Here is a 16,663-nt window from a genome sequence, read left to right on the forward strand (position 1 = left end):
CGAGCCTTGCCCAGACTTGCCTCGCTGCTAGGCTTCCTGCCCAGGAAGGAGCAGGCTGCGCGAGGCTGGGAGACGACACTGGCGCCTTCCTGGCCTCAGCTCTGCTCCTGCCTTGCGTTTGCACCTAGGCCCCATGCGTCCTTGGGGAGGGCTTAAGGGCCGGTGGCTTGCACACTGCCAAGGGCTCCAGCAGGAAGAGCTCTGTGCGAGGGAAGGGAAAGGCCAGTGCATGGCTCCTCCAGCGTTGCTTGGCCGCCCAGGATCAGCGCCTCACGGAGTGCCCCAGGCTCCCAGGGCCCCTGGCTGGGGTCTGCAGCGCCGCACACCCGGAGGCTGACTCCCTGGGCGCCCAGCAGCTGCCTCACACACGTAACTTCCCTAGCGCTCTCCTCCCCAGCAGAGACGTGTGCAGCTGGTTGGGGCCTGCCCCTACGTGCCTGGGCTCACGCGAACAGCCCAAGCTCAGGGCAAGCAGCCCCTGAGCCAAGACCTGCAGGAGGCGAAGCGCGCCCCCACCTGGAAGCCGAGTGAACAGCTGGCGGGGAGGCGAGCCTCCTCGAGGGAAGAAGAGGCAGCCCAGCCTCGTTTGGCTCAAGCCCTACTTGGCTGGAGCCGAGTGCGCCTCCAGGACGGCAGAGCTCCAGCTCTGCTCAGAGGCCCGTTCTGGCAGAGTTGCTGGCGCGAGGCTGCTCTGCCCTGGGCGAGCCTTGCCCAGACTTGCCTCGCTGCTAGGCTTCCTGCCCAGGAAGGAGCAGGCTGCGCGAGGCTGGGAGACGCCACTGGCGCCTTCCTGGCCTCAGCTCCGCTCCTGCCTTGCCTTTGCACCTAGGCCCCAGGCGTCCTTGGGGAGGGCTTAGGGGCCGGTGGCTTGCACACTGCCAAGGGCTGCAGCAGGAAGAGCTCTGTGCGAGGGAAGGAAAGGTCTAGTGCAGGGCTCCTCCAGAGGTTGCTTGGCCGCCCAGACTCAGCACCGCGCGGAGTGCACCAGGCTCCCAGGGCCCCTGGCTGGGGTCTGCAGCCCCGCACACCCGGAGGCTGACTCCCTGGGCGCCCAGCAGCTGCCTCACACACGTAGCTTCCCTAGCGCTCTCCTCCCCGGCAGAGACGTGTGCAGCTGGTTGGGGCCTGCCCCTGCGTGCCTGGGCTCCTGCGCACAGCCCCAGCTCAGGGCAAGCAGCCCCTGAGCCAAGACCTGCAGGAGGCGCAGAGCGCCCCCACCTGGAGGCCGAGTGAACAGCTGGCGGGGAGGCGAGCCTCCTCGAGGGAAGAAGAGGCAGCCCAGCCTCGTTTGGCTCAAGCCCTACTTGGCTGGAGCCGAGTGCGCCTCCAGGACGGCAGAGCTCCAGCTCTGCTCAGAGGCCTGATCTGGCATAGTTGCTCGCACGAAGCTGCTATGCCCTGGGCGAGCCTTGCCCAGACTTGCCTCGCTGCTAGGCTTCCTGCCCAGGAAGGAGCAGGCTGCGCGAGGCTGGGAGACGCCACTGGCGCCTTCCTGGCCTCAGCTCCGCTCCTGCCTTGCCTTTGCACCTAGGCCCCAGGCGTCCTTGGGGATGGCTTAGGGGCCAGTGACTTGCACTCTGCCAAGGGCTCCAGCAGGAAGAGCTCTGTGCGAGGGAAGGGAAGGGCTAGTGCAGGGCTCCTCCAGCGGTTGCTTGGCCGCCCAGACTTAGCTCGGCACGGAGTGCACCAGGCTCCCAGGGCCCTGGCTGGGGTCTGCAGCCCCGCACACCCGGAGGCTGACTCCTTGGGCGCCCAGCAGCTTCCTCACACACGTAGCTTCCCTAGCGCTCTCCTCCCCAGCAGAGACGTGTGCAGCTGGTTGGGGCCTGCCCCTGCGTGCCTGGGCTCCCGCGCACAGCCCCAGCTCAGGGCAAGCAGCCCCTGAGCCAAGACCTGCAGGAGGCGAAGAGCGCCCCCACCTGGAAGCCGAGTGAACAGCTGGCGGGGAGGCGAGCCTCCTCGAGGGAAGAAGAGGCAGCCCAGCCTCGTTTGGCTCAAGCCCTACTTGGCTGGAGCCGAGTGCGCCTCCAGGACGGCAGAGCTCCAGCTCTGCTCAGAGTCCCGTTCTGGCAGAGTTGCTGGCGCGAGGCTGCTCTGCCCTGGGCGAGCCTTGCCCAGACTTGCCTCGCTGCTAGGCTTCCTGCCCAGGAAGGAGCAGGCTGCGCGAGGCTGGGAGACGCCACTGGCGCCTTCCTGGCCTCAGCTCCGCTCCTGCCTTGCCTTTGCACCTAGGCCCCAGGCGTCCTTGGGGAGGGCTTAGGGGCCGGTGGCTTGCACACTGCCAAGGGCTCCAGCAGGAAGAGCTCTGTGCGAGGGAAGGAAAGAGCTAGTGCAGGGCTCCTCCAGAGGTTGCTTGGCCGCCCAGACTCAGCGCCGCACGGAGTACACCAGGCTCCCAGGGCCCCTGGCTGGGGTCTGCAGCCCCGCACACCCGGAGGCTGACTCCCTGGGCGCCCAGCAGCTTCCTCACACACGTAGCTTCCCTAGCGCTCTCCTCCCCAGCATAGACGTGTGCAGCTGGTTGGGGCCTGCCCCTGCGTGCCTGGACTCCTGCGCACAGCCCCAGCTCAGGGCAAGCAGCCCCTGAGCCAAGACCTGCAGGAGGCGAAGAGCGCCCCCACCTGGAGGCCGAGTGAACAGCTGGCGGGGAGGCGAGCCTCCTCGAGGGAAGAAGAGGCAGCCCAGCCTCGTTTGGCTCAAGCCCTACTTGGCTGGAGCCGAGTGCGCCTCCAGGACGGCAGGGATCCAGCTCTGCTCAGAGGCCTGATCTGGCATAGTTGCTCGCACGAAGCTGCTATGCCCTGGGCGAGCCTTGCCCAGACTTGCCTCGCTGCTAGGCTTCCTGCCCAGGAAGGAGCAGGCTGCGCGAGGCTGGGAGACGCCACTGGCGCCTTCCTGGCCTCAGCTCCGCTCCTGCCTTGCCTTTGCACCTAGGCCCCAGGCGTCCTTGGGGATGGCTTAGGGGCCAGTGACTTGCACTCTGCCAAGGGCTCCAGCAGGAAGAGCTCTGTGCGAGGGAAGGGAAGGGCTAGTGCAGGGCTCCTCCAGCGGTTTCTTGGCCGCCCAGACTTAGCTCGGCACGGAGTGCACCAGGCTCCCAGGGCCCTGGCTGGAGTCTGCAGCCCCGCACACCCGGAGGCTGACTCCTTGGGCGCCCAGCAGCTTCCTCACACACGTAGCTTCCCTAGCGCTCTCCTCCCCAGCAGAGACGTGTGCAGCTGGTTGGGGCCTGCCCCTGCGTGCCTGGGCTCCCGCGCACAGCCCCAGCTCAGGGCAAGCAGCCCCTGAGCCAAGACCTGCAGGAGGCGAAGAGCGCCCCCACCTGGAAGCCGAGTGAACAGCTGGCGGGGAGGCGAGCCTCCTCGAGGGAAGAAGAGGCAGCCCAGCCTCGTTTGGCTCAAGCCCTACTTGGCTGGAGCCGAGTGCGCCTCCAGGACGGCAGAGCTCCAGCTCTGCTCAGAGTCCCGTTCTGGCAGAGTTGCTGGCGCGAGGCTGCTCTGCCCTGGGCGAGCCTTGCCCAGACTTGCCTCGCTGCTAGGCTTCCTGCCCAGGAAGGAGCAGGCTGCGCGAGGCTGGGAGACGCCACTGGCGCCTTCCTGGCCTCAGCTCCGCTCCTGCCTTGCCTTTGCACCTAGGCCCCAGGCGTCCTTGGGGAGGGCTTAGGTGCCGGTGGCTTGCACACTGCCAAGGGCTCCAGCAGGAAGAGCTCTGTGCGAGGGAAGGAAAGGGCTAGTGCAGGGCTCCTCCAGAGGTTGCTTGGCCGCCCAGACTCAGCGCCGCACGGAGTACACCAGGCTCCCAGGGCCCCTGGCTGGGGTCTGCAGCCCCGCACACCCGGAGGCTGACTCCCTGGGCGCCCAGCAGCTTCCTCACACACGTAGCTACCCTAGCGCTCTCCTCCCCAGCATAGACGTGTGCAGCTGGTTGGGGCCTGCCCCTGCGTGCTTGGGCTCCCGCCCACAGCCCCAGCTCAGAGCAAGCAGCCCCTGAGCCAAGACCTGCAGGAGGCGCAGATCGCCCCCACCTGGAAGCCGAGTGAACAGCTGGCGGGGAGGCGAGCCTCCTCGAGGGAAGAAGAGGCAGCCCAGCATCGTTTGGCTCAAGCCCTACTTGGCTGGAGCCGAGTGCGCCTCCAGGACTGCAGAGCTCCAGCTCTGCTCAGAGGCATGATCTGGCAGAGTTGCTGGAGCGAGGCTGCTCTGCCCTGGGCGAGCCTTGCCCAGACTTGCCTCGCTGCTAGGCTTCCTGCCCAGGAAGGAGCAGGCTGCGCGAGGCTGGGAGACGACACTGGCGCCTTCCTGGCCTCAGCTCTGCTCCTGCCTTGCGTTTGCACCTAGGCCCCATGCGTCCTTGGGGAGGGCTTAAGGGCCGGTGGCTTGCACACTGCCAAGGGCTCCAGCAGGAAGAGCTCTGTGCGAGGGAAGGGAAAGGCCAGTGCATGGCTCCTCCAGCGTTGCTTGGCCGCCCAGGATCAGCGCCTCACGGAGTGCCCCAGGCTCCCAGGGCCCCTGGCTGGGGTCTGCAGCCCCGCACACCCGGAGGCTGACTCCCTGGGCGCCCAGCAGCTGCCTCACACACGTAGCTTCCCTAGCGCTCTCCTTCCCAGCAGAGACGTGTGCAGCTGGTTGGGGCCTGCCCCTGCGTGCCTGGGCTCCCGCCCACAGCCCCAGCTCAGGGCAAGCAGCCCTTGAGCCAAGACCTGCAGGAGGCGCAGTGCGCCCCCACCTGGAAGCCGAGTGAACAGCTGGCGGGGAGGCGAGCCTCCTCGAGGGAAGAAGAGGCAGCCCAGCCTCGTTTGGCTCAAGCCCTACTTGGCTGGAGCCGAGTGCGCCTCCAGGACGGCAGAGCTCCAGCTCTGCTCAGAGGTCCGTTCTGGCAGAGTTGCTGGCGCGAGGCTGCTCTGCCCTGGGCGAGGCTTGCCCAGACTTGCCTCGCTGCTAGGCTTCCTGCCCAGGAAGGAGCAGGCTGCGCGAGGCTGGGAGACGCCACTGGCGCCTTCCTGGCCTCAGCTCCGCTGCTGCCTTGCCTTTGCACCTAGGCCCCAGGCGTCCTTGGGGAGGGCTTAGGGGCCGGTGGCTTGCACACTGCCAAGGGCTCCAGCAGGAAGAGCTCTGTGCGAGGGAATGAAAGGTCTAGTGTAGGGCTCCTCCAGAGGTTGCTTGGCCGCCCAGACTCAGCACCGCGCGGAGTGCACCAGGCTCCCAGGGCCCCTGGCTGGGGTCTGCAGCCCCGCACACCCGGAGGCTGACTCCCTGGGCGCCCAGCAGCTGCCTCACACACGTAGCTTCCCTAGCGCTCTCCTCCCCAGCAGAGACGTGTGCAGGTGGTTGGGGCCTGCCCCTGCGTGCCTGGGCTCCTGCGCACAGCCCCAGCTCAGGGCAAGCAGCCCCTGAGCCAAGACCTGCATGAGGCGCAGAGCGCCCCCACCTGGAAGCCGAGTGAACAGCTGGCGGGGAGGCGAGCCTCCTCGAGGGAAGAAGAGGCAGCCCAGCATCGTTTGGCTCAAGCCCTACTTGGCTGGAGCCGAGTGCGCCTCCAGGACTGCAGAGCTCCAGCTCTGCTCAGAGGCATGATCTGGCAGAGTTGCTGGAGCGAGGCTGCTCTGCCCTGGGCGAGCCTTGCCCAGACTTGCCTCGCTGCTAGGCTTCCTGCCCAGGAAGGAGCAGGCTGCGCGAGGCTGGGAGACGACACTGGCGCCTTCCTGGCCTCAGCTCTGCTCCTGCCTTGCGTTTGCACCTAGGCCCCATGCGTCCTTGGGGAGGGCTTAGGGGCCGGTGGCTTGCACACTGCCAAGGGCTCCAGCAGGAAGAGCTCTGTGCGAGGGAAGGGACGGGCCAGTGCAGGGCTCCTCCAGCGGTTGCTTGGCCGCCCAGGCTCAGCGCCGCACGGAGTGCACCAGGCTCCCAGGGCCCCAGGCTGGGGTCTGCAGCGCCGCACACCCGGAGGCTGACTCCCTGGGCGCCCAGCAGCTGCCTCACACACGTAACTTCCCTAGCGCTCTCCTCCCCAGCAGAGACGTGTGCAGCTGGTTGGGGCCTGCCCCTGCGTGCCTGGGCTCACGCGAACAGCCCAAGCTCAGGGCAAGCAGCCCCTGAGCCAAGACCTGCAGGAGGCGAAGAGCGCCCCCACCTGGAAGCCGAGTGAACAGCTGGCGGGGAGGCGAGCCTCCTCGAGGGAAGAAGAGGCAGCCCAGCCTCGTTTGGCTCAAGCCCTACTTGGCTGGAGCCGAGTGCGCCTCCAGGACGGCAGAGCTCCAGCTCTGCTCAGAGGCCTGATCTGGCATAGTTGCTCGCACGAAGCTGCTATGCCCTGGGCGAGCCTTGCCCAGACTTGCCTCGCTGCTAGGCTTCCTGCCCAGGAAGGAGCAGGCTGCGCGAGGCTGGGAGACGCCACTGGCGCCTTCCTGGCCTCAGCTCCGCTCCTGCCTTGCCTTTGGACCTAGGCCCCAGGCGTCCTTGGGGATGGCTTAGGGGCCAGTGACTTGCACTTTGCCAAGGGCTCCAGCAGGAAGAGCTCTGTGCGAGGGAAGGGAAGGGCTAGTGCAGGGCTCCTCCAGCGGTTGCTTGGCCGCCCAGACTTAGCTCGGCACGGAGTGCACCAGGCTCCCAGGGCCCTGGCTGGGGTCTGCAGCCCCGCACACCCGGAGGCTGACTCCTTGGGCGCCCAGCAGCTTCCTCACACACGTAGCTTCCCTAGCGCTCTCCTCCCCAGCAGAGACGTGTGCAGCTGGTTGGGGCCTGCCCCTGCGTGCCTGGGCTCCCGCGCACAGCCCCAGCTCAGGGCAAGCAGCCCCTGAGCCAAGACCTGCAGGAGGCGAAGAGCGCCCCCACCTGGAAGCCGAGTGAACAGCTGGCGGGGAGGCGAGCCTCCTCGAGGGAAGAAGAGGCAGCCCAGCCTCGTTTGGCTCAAGCCCTACTTGGCTGGAGCCGAGTGCGCCTCCAGGACGGCAGATCTCCAGCTCTGCTCAGAGGCCCGTTCTGGCAGAGTTGCTGGCGCGAGGCGGCTCTGCCCTGGGCGAGCCTTGCCCAGACTTGCCTCGCTGCTAGGCTTCCTGCCCAGGAAGGAGCAGGCTGCGCGAGGCTGGGAGACGCCACTGGCGCCTTCCTGGCCTCAGCTCCGCTCCTGCCTTGCCTTTGGACCTAGGCCCCAGGCGTCCTTGGGGAGGGCTTAGGGGCAGGTGGCTTGCACACTGCCAAGGGCTCCAGCAGGAAGAGCTCTGTGCGAGGGAAGGAAAGGTCTAGTGCAGGGCTCCTCCAGAGGTTGCTTGGCCGCCCAGACTCAGCACCGCGCGGAGTGCACCAGGTTCCCAGGGCCCCTGGCTGGGGTCTGCAGCCCCGCACACCCGGAGGCTGACTCCCTGGGCGCCCAGCAGCTGCCTCACACACGTAGCTTCCCTAGCGCTCTCCTACCCAGCAGAGACGTGTGCAGCTGGTTGGGGCCTGCCCCTGCGTCCCTGGGCTCCTGCGCACAGCCCCAGCTCACGGCAAGCAGCCCCTGAGCCAAGACCTGCAGGAGGCGCAGAGCGCCCCCACCTGGAAGCCGAGTGAACAGCTGGCGGGGAGGCGAGCCTCCTCGAGGGAAGAAGAGGCAGCCCAGCCTCGTTTGGCTCAAGCCCTACTTGGCTGGAGCCGAGTGCGCCTCCAGGACGGCAGAGCTCCAGCTCTGCTCAGAGGCCTGATCTGGCATAGTTGCTCGCGCGAAGCTGCTATGCCCTGGGCGAGCCTTGCCCAGACTTGCCTCGCTGCTAGGCTTCCTGCCCAGGAAGGAGCAGGCTGCGCGAGGCTGGGAGACGCCACTGGCGCCTTCCTGGCCTCAGCTCCCCTCCTGCCTTGCCTTTGCACCTAGGCCCCAGGCGTCCTTGGGGAGGGCTTAGGGGCCGGTGGCTTGCACACTGCCAAGGGCTCCAGCAGGAAGAGCTCTGTGCGAGGGAAGGGAAGGGCTAGTGCAGGGCTCCTCCAGCGGTTGCTTGGCCGCCCAGACTTAGCTCGGCACGGAGTGCACCAGGCTCCTAGGGCCCTGGCTTGGGTCTGCAGCCCCGCACACCCGGAGGCTGACTCCCTGGGCGCCCAGAAGCTTCCTCACACACGTAGATTCCCTAGTGCTCTCCTCCCCAGCAGAGACGTGTGCAGCTGGTTGGGGCCTGCCCCTGCGTGCCTGGGCTCCCGCGCACAGCCCCAGCTCAGGGCAAGCAGCCCCTGAGCCAAGACCTGCAGGAGGCGAAGAGCGCCCCCACCTGGAAGCCGAGTGAACAGCTGGCGGGGAGGCGAGCCTCCTCGAGGGAAGAAGAGGCAGCCCAGCCTCGTTTGGCTCAAGCCCTACTTGGCTGGAGCCGAGTGCGCCTCCAGGACGGCAGAGCTCCAGCTCTGCTCAGAGTCCCGTTCTGGCAGAGTTGCTGGCGCGAGGCTGCTCTGCCCTGGGCGAGCTTTGCCCAGACTTGCCTCGCTGCTAGGCTTCCTGCCCAGGAAGGAGCAGGCTGCGCGAGGCTGGGAGACGCCACTGGCGCCTTCCTGGCCTCAGCTCCGCTCCTGCCTTGCCTTTGCACCTAGGCCCCAGGCGTCCTTGGGGAGGGCTTAGGGGCCGGTGGCTTGCACACTGCCAAGGGCTCCAGCAGGAAGAGCTCTGTGCGAGGGAAGGAAAGGGCTAGTGCAGGGCTCCTCCAGAGGTTGCTTGGCCGCCCAGACTCAGCGCCGCACGGAGTACACCAGGCTCCCAGGGCCGCTGGCTGGGGTCTGCAGCCCCGCACACCCGGAGGCTGACTCCCTGGGCGCCCAGCAGCTGCCTCACACACGTAGCTTCCCTAGCGCTCTCCTCCCCAGCAGAGACGTGTGCAGCTGGTTGGGGCCTGCCCCTGCGTGCTTGGGCTCCCGCCCACAGCCCCAGCTCAGAGCAAGCAGCCCCTGAGCCAAGACCTGCAGGAGGCGCAGATCGCCCCCACCTGGAAGCCGAGTGAACAGCTGGCGGGGAGGCGAGCCTCCTCGAGGGAAGAAGAGGCAGCCCAGCATCGTTTGGCTCAAGCCCTACTTGGCTGGAGCCGAGTGCGCCTCCAGGACTGCAGAGCTCCAGCTCTGCTCAGAGGCATGATCTGGCAGAGTTGCTGGCGCGAGGCTGCTCTGCCCTGGGCGAGCCTTGCCCAGACTTGCCTCGCCGCTAGGCTTCCTGCCCAGGAAGGAGCAGGCTGCGCGAGGCTGGGAGACGACACTGGCGCCTTCCTGGCCTCAGCTCTGCTCCTGCCTTGCGTTTACACCTAGGCCCAATGCGTCCTTGGGGAGGGCTTAGGGGCCGGTGGCTTGCACACTGCCAAGGGCTCCAGCAGGAAGAGCTCTGTGCGAGGGAAGGGAAAGGCCAGTGCATGGCTCCTCCAGCGTTGCTTGGCCTCCCAGGATCAGCGCCTCACGGAGTGCCCCAGGCTCCCAGGGCCCCTGGCTGGGGTCTGCAGCCCCGCACACCCGGAGGCTGACTCCCTGGGCGCCCAGCAGCTGCCTCACACACGTAGCTTCCCTAGCGCTCTCCTCCCCAGCAGAGACGTGTGCAGCTGGTTGGGGCCTGCCCCTGCGTGCCTGGGCTCCCGCCCACAGCCCCAGCTCAGGGCAAGCAGCCCCTGAGCCAAGACCTGCAGGAGGCGAAGAGCGCCCCCACCTGGAAGCCGAGTGAACAGCTGGCGGGGAGGCGAGCCTCCTCGAGGGAAGAAGAGGCAGCCCAGCCTCGTTTGGCTCAAGCCCTACTTGGCTGGAGCCGAGTGCGCCTCCAGGACGGCAGAGCTCCAGCTCTGCTCAGAGGCCCGTTCTGGCAGAGTTGCTGGCGCGAGGCTGCTCTGCCCTGGGCGAGGCTTGCCCAGACTTGCCTCGCTGCTAGGCTTCCTGCCCAGGAAGGAGCAGGCTGCGAGAGGCTGGGAGACGCCACTGGCGCCTTCCTGGCCTCAGCTCCGCTCCTGCCTTGCCTTTGCACCTAGGCCCCAGGCGTCCTTGGGGAGGGCTTAGGGGCCGGTGGCTTGCACACTGCCAAGGGCTCCAGCAGGAAGAGCTCTGTGCGAGGGAATGAAAGGTCTAGTGTAGGGCTCCTCCAGAGGTTGCTTGGCCGCCCAGACTCAGCACCGCGCGGAGTGCACCAGGCTCCCAGGGCCCCTGGCTGGGGTCTGCAGCCCCGCACACCCGGAGGCTGACTCCCTGGGCGCCCAGCAGCTGACTCACACACGTAGCTTCCCTAGCGCTCTCCTCCCCATCAGAGACGTGTGCAGCTGGTTGGGGCCTGCCCCTGCGTGCCTGGGCTCCTGCGCACAGCCCCAGCTCAGGGCAAGCAGCCCCTGAGCCAAGACCTGCATGAGGCGCAGAGCGCCCCCACCTGGAAGCCGAGTGAACAGCTGGCGGGGAGGCGAGCCTCCTCGAGGGAAGAAGAGGCAGCCCAGCTTCGTTTGGCTCAAGCCCTACTTGGCTGGAGCCGAGTGCGCCTCCAGGACTGCAGAGCTCCAGCTCTGCTCAGAGGCATGATCTGGCAGAGTTGCTGGAGCGAGGCTGCTCTGCCCTGGGCGAGCCTTGCCCAGACTTGCCTCGCTGCTAGGCTTCCTGCCCAGGAAGGAGCAGGCTGCGCGAGGCTGGGAGACGACACTGGCGCCTTCCTGGCCTCAGCTCTGCTCCTGCCTTGCGTTTGCACCTAGGCCCCATGCATCCTTGGGGAGGGCTTAGGGGCCGGTGGCTTGCACACTGCCAAGGGCTCCAGCAGGAAGAGCTCTGTGCGAGGGAAGGGACGGGCCAGTGCAGGGCTCCTCCAGAGGTTGCTTGGCCGCCCAGGCTCAGCGCCGCACGGAGTGCACCAGGCTCCCAGGGCCCCAGGCTGGGGTCTGCAGCCCCGCACACCCGGAGGCTGACTCCCTGGGCGCCCAGCAGCTGCCTCACACACGTAACTTCCCTAGCGCTCTCCTCCCCAGCAGAGACGTGTGCAGCTGGTTGGGGCCTGCCCCTGCGTGCCTGGGCTCCACCCACAGCCCAAGCTCAGGGCAAGCAGCCCCTGAGCCAAGACCTGCAGGAGGCGAAGAGCGCCCCCACCTGGAAGCCGAGTGAACAGCTGGCGGGGAGGCGAGCCTCCTCGAGGGAAGAAGAGGCAGCCCAGCCTCGTTTGGCTCAAGCCCTACTTGGCTGGAACCGAGTGCGCCTCCAGGATGGCAGAGCTCCAGCTCTGCTCAGAGGCCCGATCAGGAAGAGTTGCTGGCGCGAGGCTGCTCTGCCCTGGGCGAGCCTTGCCCAGACTTGCCTCGCTGCTAGGCTTCCTGCCCAGGAAGGAGCAGGCTGCGCGAGGCTGGGAGACGCCACTGGCGCCTTCCTGGCCTCAGCTCTGCTCCTGCCTTGCGTTTGCACCTAGGCCCCATGCGTCCTTTGGGAGGGCTTAGGGGCCGGTGGCTTGCACACTGCCAAGGGCTCCAGCAGGAAGAGCTCTGTGCGAGGGAAGGGAAGGACCAGTGCAGGGCTCCTCCAGCGGTTGCTTGGCCGCCCAGGCTCAGCGCCGCACGGAGTGCACCAGGCTCCCAGGGCCCCTGGCTGGGGTCTGCAGCCCCGCACACCCGGAGGCTGACTCCCTGGGCGCCCAGCAGCTGCCTCACACACGTAGCTTCCCTAGCGCTCTCCTCCCCAGCAGAGACGTGTGCAGCTGGTTGGGGCCTGCCCCTCCGTGCCTGTGCTCCTGCGAACAACCCCAGCTCAGGGCAAGCAGCCCCTGAGCCAAGACCTGCAGGAGGCGCAGAGCGCCCCCACCTGGAAGCCGAGTGAACAGCTGGCGGGGAGGCGAGCCTCCTCGAGGGAAGAAGAGGCAGCCCAGACTCGTTTGGTTCAAGCCCTACTTGGCTGGAGCCGAGTGCGCCTCCAGGACGGCAGAGCTCCAGCTCTGCTGAGAGGCCCGTTCTGGCAGAGTTGCTGGCGCGAGGCTGCTCTGCCCTGGGCGAGCCTTGCCCAGACTTGCCTCGCTGCTACGCTTCCTGCCCAGGAAGGAGCAGGCTGCGCGAGGCTGGGAGACGCCACTGGCGCCTTCCTGGCCTCAGCTCCGCTCCTGCCTTGCCTTTGGACCTAGGCCCCAGGCGTCCTTGGGGAGGTCTTAGGGACCGGGGGCTTGCACAATGCCAAGGGCTCCAGCAGGAAGAGCTCTGTGCGAGGGAAGGGAAGGGCCAGTGCAGGGCTCCTCCAGCGGTTGCTTGGCCGCCCAGGCTCAGGGCCGCACGGAGTGCACCAGGCTCCCAGGGCCCCTGGCTGTGGTCTGCAGCCCCGCACACCCGGAGGCTGACTCCCTGGACGCCCAGCAGCTGCCTCACACACGTAGCTTCCCTAGCGCTCTCCTCCCCAGCAGAGACGTGTGCAGCTGGTTGGGGCCTGCCCCTCCGTGCCTGTGCTCCTGCGAACAACCCCAGCTCAGGGCAAGCAGCCCCTGAGCCAAGACCTGCAGGAGGCGCAGAGCGCCCCCACCTGGAAGCCGAGTGAACAGCTGGCGGGGAGGCGAGCCTCCTCGAGGGAAGAAGAGGCAGCCCAGCCTCGTTTGGCTCAAGCCCTACTTGGCTGGAGCCGAGTGCGCCTCCAGGACGGCAGAGCTCCAGCTCTGCTGAGAGGCCCGTTCTGGCAGAGTTGCTGGCGCGAGGCTGCTCTGCCCTGGGCGAGCCTTGCCCAGACTTGCCTCGCTGCTACGCTTCCTGCCCAGGAAGGAGCAGGCTGCGCGAGGCTGGGAGACGCCACTGGCGCCTTCCTGGCCTCAGCTCCGCTCCTGCCTTGCCTTTGGACCTAGGCCCCAGGCGTCCTTGGGGAGGTCTTAGGGACCGGGGGCTTGCACACTGCCAAGGGCTCCAGCAGGAAGAGCTCTGTGCGAGGGAAGGGAAGGGCCAGTGCAGGGCTCCTCCAGCGGTTGCTTGGCCGCCCAGGCTCAGGGCCGCACGGAGTGCACCAGGCTCCCAGGGCCCCTGGCTGTGGTCTGCAGCCCCGCACACCCGGAGGCTGACTCCCTGGACGCCCAGCAGCTGCCTCACACACGTAGCTTCCCTAGCGCTCTCCTACCCAGCAGAGACGTGTGCAGCTGGTTGGGGCCTGCCCCTGCGTGCCTGGGCTCCCGCCCACAGCCCCAGCTCAGAGGAAGCAGCCCCTGAGCCAAGACCTGCAGGAGGCGCAGATCGCCCCCACCTGGAAGCCGAGTGAACAGCTGGCGGGGAGGCGAGCCTCCTCGAGGGAAGAAGAGGCAGCCCAGCCTCGTTTGGCTCAAGCCCTACTTGGCTGGAGCCGAGTGCGCCTCCAGGACGGCAGAGCTCCAGCTCTGCTCAGAGGCCCGATCTGGCAGAGTTGCTGGGGCGAGGCTGCTCTGCCCTGGGCGAGCCTTGCCCAGACTTGCCTCGCTGCTAGGCTTCCTGCCCAGGAAGGAGCAGGTTGCGCGAGGCTGGGAGACGCCACTGGCGCCTTCCTGGCCTCAGCTCCTTTCCTGCCTTGCCTTTGCACCTAGGCCCCAGGCGTCCTTGGGGAGGGCTTAGGGGCCGGTGGCTTGCACACTGCCAAGGGCTCCAGCAGGAAGAGCTCTGTGCGAGGGAAGGGAAGGGCTAGTGCAGGGCTTCTCCAGAGTTTGCTTGGCCGCCTAGACTCAGCGCCGCACGGAGTGCATCAGGCTCCCAGGGCCCCTGGCTGGGGTCTGCAGCCCCGCACACCCGGAGGCTGACTCCCTGGGAGCCCAGCAGCTGCCTCACGCACGTAGCTTCCCTAGCGCTCTCCTCCCCAGCAGAGACGTGTGCAGCTGGTTGGGGCCTGCCCCTGCGTGCCTGGGCTCCTGCGCACAGCCCCAGCTCAGGGCAAGCAGCCCCTGAGCCAAGACCTGCATGAGGCGCAGAGCGCCCCCACCTGGAAGCCGAGTGAACAGCTGGCGGGGAGGCGAGCCTCCTCGAGGGAAGAAGAGGCAGCCCAGCTTCGTTTGGCTCAAGCCCTACTTGGCTGGAGCCGAGTGCGCCTCCAGGACTGCAGAGCTCCAGCTCTGCTCAGAGGCCCGTTCTGGCAGAGTTGCTGGCGCGAGGCTGCTCTGCCCTGGGCGAGACTTGCCCAGACTTGCCTCGCTGCTAGGCTTCCTGCCCAGGAAGGTGCAGGCTGCGCGAGGCTGGGAGACGCCACTGGCGCCTTCCTGGCCTCGGCTCCGCTCCTGCCTTGCCTTTGCACCTAGGCCCCAGGCGTCCTTGGGGAGGGCTTGGGGGCCGGTGGCTTGCACACTGCCAAGGGCTCCAGCAGGAAGAGCTCTGTGCGAGGGAAGGGAAGGGCTAGTGCAGGGCTCCTCCAGCGGTTGCTTGGCCGCCCAGACTTAGCTCGGCACGGAGTACACCAGGTTCCCAGGGCCCTGGCTGGGGTCTGCAGCCCCGCACACCCGGAGGCTGACTCCCTGGGCGCCCAGCAGCTTCCTCACACACGTAGCTTCCCTTGCGCTCTCCTCTCCAGCAGAGACGTGTGCAGCTGTTTGGGGCCTGCCCCTGCTTGCCTGGGCTCCCGCGCACATCCCCAGCTCAGGGCAAGCAGCCCCTGAGCCAAGACCTGCAGGAGCCGCAGAGCGCCCCCACCTGGAAGCCGAGTGAACAGCTGACGGGGAGGCGAGCCTCCTCGAGGGAAGAAGAGGCAGCCCAGCCTCGTTTGGCTCAAGCCCTATTTGGCTGGAATGAGTGCGCCTCCAGGACGGCAGAGCTCCAGCTCTGCTCAGAGGCCCGATCTGGCAGAGTTGCTGGCACGAGGCTGCTCTGCCCTGGGCGAGCCTTGCCCAGACTTGCCTAGCTGCTAGGCTTCCTGCCCAGGAAGGAGCAGGCTGCGCGAGGCTGGGAGACGACACTGGCGCCTTCCTGGCCTCAGCTCTGCTCCTGCCTTGCGTTTGCACCTAGGCCCCAGGCGTCCTTGGGGAGGGCTTAGGGGCCGGTGGCTTGCACACTGCCAAGGGCTCCAGCAGGAAGAGCTCTGTGCGAGGGAAGGGAAAGGCCAGTGCATGGCTCCTCCAGCGTTGTTTGGCCGCCCAGGATCAGCGCCTCACGGAGTGCCCCAGGCTCCCAGGGCCCCTGGCTGGGGTCTGCAGCCCCGCACACCCGGAGGCTGACTCCCTGGGCGCCCAGCAGCTGCCTCACACACGTAGCTTCCCTAGCGCTCTCCTCCCCAGCAGAGACGTGTGCAGCTGGTTGGGGCCTGCCCCTGCGTGCCTGGGCTCCCGCCCACAGCCCCAGCTCAGGGCAAGCAGCCCCTGAGCCAAGACCTGCAGGAGGCGCAGAGCGCCCCCACCTGGAAGCCGAGTGAACAGCTGGCGGGGAGGCGAGCCTCCTCGAGGGAAGAAGAGGCAGCCCAGCCTCGTTTGGCTCAAGCCCTACTTGGCTGGAGCCGAGTGCGCCTCCAGGACGGCAGAGCTCCAGCTCTGCTGAGAGGCCCGGTCGGGCAGAGTTGCTGGCGCGAGGCTGCTCTGCCCTGGGCGAGCCTTGCCCAGACTTGCCTCGCTGCTACGCTTCCTGCCCAGGAAGGAGCAGGCTGCGCGAGGCTGGGAGACGCCACTGACGCCTTCCTGGCCTCAGCTCCGCTCCTGCCTTGCCTTTGGACCTAGGACCCAGGCGTCCTTGGGGAGGTCTTAGGGACCGGGGGCTTGCACACTGCCAAGGGCTCCAGCAGGAAGAGCTCTGTGCGAGGGAAGGGAAGGGCCAGTGCAGGCCTCCTCCAGCGGTTGCTTGGCCGCCCAGGCTCAGGGCCGCACGGAGTGCACCAGGCTCCCAGGGCCCCTGGCTGTGGTCTGCAGCCCCGCACACCCGGAGGCTGACTCCCTGGACGCCCAGCAGCTGCCTCACACACGTAGCTTCCCTAGCGCTCTCCTCCCCAGCAGAGACGTGTGCAGCTGGTTGGGGCCTGCCCCTGCGTGCCTGGGCTCCCGCCCACAGCCCCAGCTCAGAGGAAGCAGCCCCTGAGCCAAGACCTGCAGGAGGCGCAGATCGCCCCCACCTGGAAGCCGAGTGAACAGCTGGCGGGGAGGCGAGCCTCCTCGAGGGAAGAAGAGGCAGCCCAGCCTCGTTTGGCTCAAGCCCTACTTGGCTGGAGCCGAGTGCGCCTCCAGGACGGCAGAGCTCCAGCTCTGCTCAGAGGCCCGTTCTGGCAGAGTTGCTGGCGCGAGGCTGCTCTGCCCTGGGCGAGCCTTGCCCAGACTTGCCTCGCTGCTAGGCTTCCTGCCCAGGAAGGAGCAGGCTGCGCGAGGCTGGGAGACGCCACTGGCGCCTTCCTGGCCTCAGCTCCGCTCCTGCCTTGCCTTTGCACCTAGGCCCCAGGCGTCCTTGGGGAGGGCTTAGGGGCCGGTGGCTTGCACACTGCCAAGGGCTGCAGCAGGAAGAGCTCTGTGCGAGGGAAGGAAAGGTCTAGTGCAGGGCTCCTCCAGAGGTTGCTTGGCCGCCCAGACTCAGCACCGCGCGGAGTGCACCAGGCTCCCAGGGCCCCTGGCTGGGGTCTGCAGCCCCGCACACCCGGAGGCTGACTCCCTGGGCGCCCAGCAGCTGCCTCACACACGTAGCTTCCCTAGCGCTCTCCTCCCCGGCAGAGACGTGTGCAGCTGGTTGGGGCCTGCCCCTGCGTGCCTGGGCTCCTGCGCACAGCCCCAGCTCAGGGCAAGCAGCCCCTGAGCCAAGACCTGCAGGAGGCGCAGAGCGCCCCCACCTGGAGGCCGA

The sequence above is a fragment of the Ovis canadensis genome, chromosome 25 (genome assembly GCF_042477335.2).
Source record: "Ovis canadensis isolate MfBH-ARS-UI-01 breed Bighorn chromosome 25, ARS-UI_OviCan_v2, whole genome shotgun sequence".
Taxonomy (NCBI): Eukaryota; Metazoa; Chordata; class Mammalia; order Artiodactyla; family Bovidae; genus Ovis; species Ovis canadensis.